We start from the raw sequence: 4,154 nt of genomic DNA, 5'->3' as shown, positions 1-4,154 counted from the left end.
AAGGATCGTAGTATGGAATGCAATGCTGTGCCTGTGTGGCTTGCCTTCCTGGATGCTCTGCCGCCTCCTTTGTACCCTTCCTGGACACCCATCTTCTCCCGACACCCACTCCTTGACAATTCTTCTAGGAAGTTACAACCTTCAAGAAACTTCTGAGGTAGGCTTGGCACTCCTTCCCTGAATTCCCATTACACACCCCTTCCCTTACAGGCAATATTGTGAACGACTCTTTACAGCTTTCCGTCCACCTTAGATTATATGTGTCTCATGAGAGGCATTATATTTTTATTCATTCCTGTATCCGTGAGCCTAATCCAGGAGAGATGCTCAACAGATGACTCTGAACTAATCAATCATGTCATAAATTAGTGATTCCATTTTGCACCATAAATTTTTGCCACTATGCTGGTAAATGTGAGTTTTACTTAAAATGGATAAAATTAAATGCTTTTGGATAGTGAAGAAATCCCTCATTTCAAGCCCATGTTCTATCATCCTGTGGGTTGTAACCTACTATGGGCCATAAAATTAATTCCTGGGTCACAGCTGCCATTATCTTAATGAAAAATATCAGAAGCAGAAGAGAATGGGATGACTCTTGTATCATTCTTCACTTCTGTTTCTAGTATTCTGTTATTTTCATTTCTCCTCCTTCTGCACCTGGGTGGGGAGAAGTACTGGTAAACAATAATAATAAGTAAAATAAAATAAAACAAAACCCCGAGGGGATGAAACTCCTGCTCTGATTTTTCTTTCATGGAAAGCAACAGAGCTCTCCAGGCAGGCCTTGGTCTCATTCCCTGAAAACTGGGGTAATAAGAATCCAAGTTAGGGCTGGGGAGGTAGCTAAGTCAGTGGAGGCCAGTATGAGGACCTGAGTTCAATCTCTAGCAGCCAAATCTAAAAAACGTTTTAGTAGCATGTGCTCTTAATCTCAGCGCTTGGAAGATGGAGACAGGCAGAAGTCCCTGGAGCTCCTTGGGCGGCTAATCATCAAAGTTCTGGCAAAAAAAAAATAAGTAAGAACCTAGGTGAACATCTCCTGAGAAAAGATGCTGGAAGGTAACTCTGGTGTGTGCTCACTCGTGCGTGTACACACACACACACACACACACACGCACACACATATGCAGGAACAAAGGATGAATGCTGCTTACTGATTTATTCCTCATAGCTCATTCAGCCTGCTCCCTTATATAGCTTAGGACCACCTGCCCAAGAGTGGGACCACCCACAATGGGCTGGGCCTTCACACATCAATCACTAAGAAAATGCCTCACAGGCTTGCCTACAGGCCAATGTGGTGGGGACATGTTTTCAGCTAAGGTTCCCTCTTCCCACCTCACTCTAGCCTGTGTCTGTTGACATAAAAACCAGCCGGCACCCTGGCCCCTCCATTACAGCACTGGCCTCAGCTCCGAGTCTGCCTGCTGCTCCTGTTTCTCCAACCCCTCAAGCTCAGGGGCTGTGCCTCTCACCCCGCATCACCAGCATCCAGCACAGCAGCTCCCTTGGTGGCCCCAACAGAAAAAGAGGGAGGGAGGCAGACATTGAGTGAAAATTCTTCATCTGACAGATCCCCACATTTCCAAGGTCAGAAGGCAACTCGGAACCTTAGAACTTGGAACCATTTTCTAAATGCCAGGCCCCTGTGGGCACAGTCTCGGAAGAGAAGAGAGCTCCAGAGTGAAGGGTTTAGAGAGCACTAGGGCAAGCTGTATGCCAGGAGCACAGTCCCACAGACTTCACAGCAGGAGGAGGCTTCTGGGGAAGAATGTAGGTTTGTACAAAGCCCGTCCACTCAACATTGAGAGACCACTGAGGAGCCAGGAGCCTGAATGTCTCTGTGGCCTAAACATACTTAAGGTGAGGCAGGAATAAGACTATTCTCCCTACTACAGTGAGGGGTGTGTGTGTGTGTGTGTGTGTGTGTACACGTACTACTTAAGTGCATAAAGGTACATGTAAACTGTGTGCCTACATGTAGAGCCCAGAGGTCAATGCCAGATGGCCTCCATGGCTCTCTGCCTTACCTTTTGAGACAGGGTCTGTTACTGAACCCAGAGCTCATCGATTTGGCTAGGCTGGCTGGTCAATGAGCTCTACCCTCCCCCTGCACTGGCATTACAGATGTGTGCCACCTCCAGCCTTTTACATGGGTCCTGGGGATCTGAATTCAGGTCCTCACGCTTGTATGGCAAGCACTTTATAGACTGAGTCAGTCATCTCTCTAGCACCCAACTTTAGATTTTCACCACTCAGTGTCGCCCACAAACAGCATGGATGCTAGAACACAGCCCTGGCAACCAAAGTGATGTCTCCAGAGCCACCTGTATGAGAGCGCAGGGCCTTGCCAAGACAGCAGTTGATACTGGCTAGTCAGGACCAGGGGCACAGCTGGATATTTCATGCACCCCATTTCATTTGATTGACACATCAACCTGAGAAGACACTGACCTTGATTTTACAGATGAGAAAAGTTAACGACCATAGAGGCGGAGGGACTTGTCCCAGCTCATACAGTAAAGGACGAAGTACAAATTCAAACCTAACTCTGACTTCAAGTCACTTCCTCTCTTCATGCTGGATCCCTCAGGGGTCTCTTCGTTAGGGTTTGAGTCCAGTGGTCCTACTTCAGGATGAGAGAGGGTCACACCATGCAGGATGGCTCTATCACCATTTCCACAGACACTACTAAGGTAGGGGCTTGAGATGCTTCTGTTACCTGGCAAACCGCACCCAGCAGAGACATTCCTGAGATCCCTGGTACTTATCATTCATCCCTCCAAAGGAAGCGCTGACTCCAGCCAGATCCCCAAGGGTCAAGAGGAGTGCTTCCACCTTGCCTGTCGGCTCCCAGCAGCAGCAGTGTACAACACTTCTCACTCACACAGCACTAGAAGGAAATCTGCCCAGTGCAGAAACACCTCCCCTCGCCAACACACACATCCTCTCCTCCCACAGCCCCAGACACTCCTCCAGTCCTGAGCAACCTGTCCTCCTGACAGGGGGCATACCATGATGGGTGACAGGCCATGTGGATGTCCCTTTAGAGAACTCAGAGCACCCCACCCCATCCTCCACCCATGGTAGATGGTGACTGCGATCCCCATTTAGACTTGCTTCTCTCTGGCTTAGGTTCCTTGTTCAAGCGCGCGGGACATTTACCACAGAGCAGCCATTGCAACCTCGGCACATCCAATGATGCCACTGGATCTTAAAGGGGAAGAAGCAAGACTGTGGAGAACTATTTGTGGAGGCCTCAAGCAGAAAAGGCAGAGTGGGTTATTTTGGACGTTTCCCAGTCACAGCTTCCAGCAGGGTAGGAGTTAACGACATAACACACTTTCAGGTTTGATGGGAGGAGAGAGCTGACAAGCATCCCCTGGAATCCACCCTGCAATCTAAAATGGGTAGTTCTGGTAGCCTTGGTACACACTGTGCTGGTCAGAGCTGCCTTCTCTCCAGGAGAGAATGAAATATCTAATCACAGACAAACAAGATCCTGGACTAAAGACTGAGTTCCCGGTACCCCGATATCAGCTCTAACAATGTTTAATGTTGCGGATAGGATCTGGGCAGCAGCAAGCCAGGCCCAGCTTCCAAAAGTGAGGCGGGTTCTGCACATGTGGAAAGAACATTCTTTGGGCCCCCCTACATGTGTGGGATGGAAATCATGCAATGTGGAATCAGCTGGGTCCCACTGAGTTCTCAGGTCAGAAAAGGGCCTGTTATCAGTAGGTAGTGGTGTTGGATGCTGGTGATCCCAGTATTCTGGAATCTGAGGCAGGAGGATCAAATTCAAGGCTGCAATTTCAAAAAACAAACAATGAAAAAAAAAATTGCCTCTCATTTTTCGAATTTGCAAAACAGATTCCAGAAATAAAGGGGCAAAGATGTCACTTCTATTGTAGTGTCATCACCTGTGCCTGACTCTTCTTAAGTATGTGCGCGCGCACGTACACACAGGCACAGCACCTTCAAGATTCCCAGACTCCCTCCTTCTATCCTCAGTTCTCACACATTCTGCCATATGCCCCACATATACACTTGACTCAGTAACTCCACGCTTGAGGAAAACAGAAGAACAAATTTACTATTCACCTAGTGGTCATAGAGTAGAATTGCAGGCACAGTGGTTAAAAAGGACTTTG

Source organism: Peromyscus eremicus, chromosome 8a (genome assembly GCF_949786415.1).
Source record: "Peromyscus eremicus chromosome 8a, PerEre_H2_v1, whole genome shotgun sequence".
Lineage (NCBI taxonomy): Eukaryota > Metazoa > Chordata > Mammalia > Rodentia > Cricetidae > Peromyscus > Peromyscus eremicus.
The sequence above is the reverse complement of the archived record's forward strand: the minus strand, read 5'-3'. Positions refer to the sequence as shown.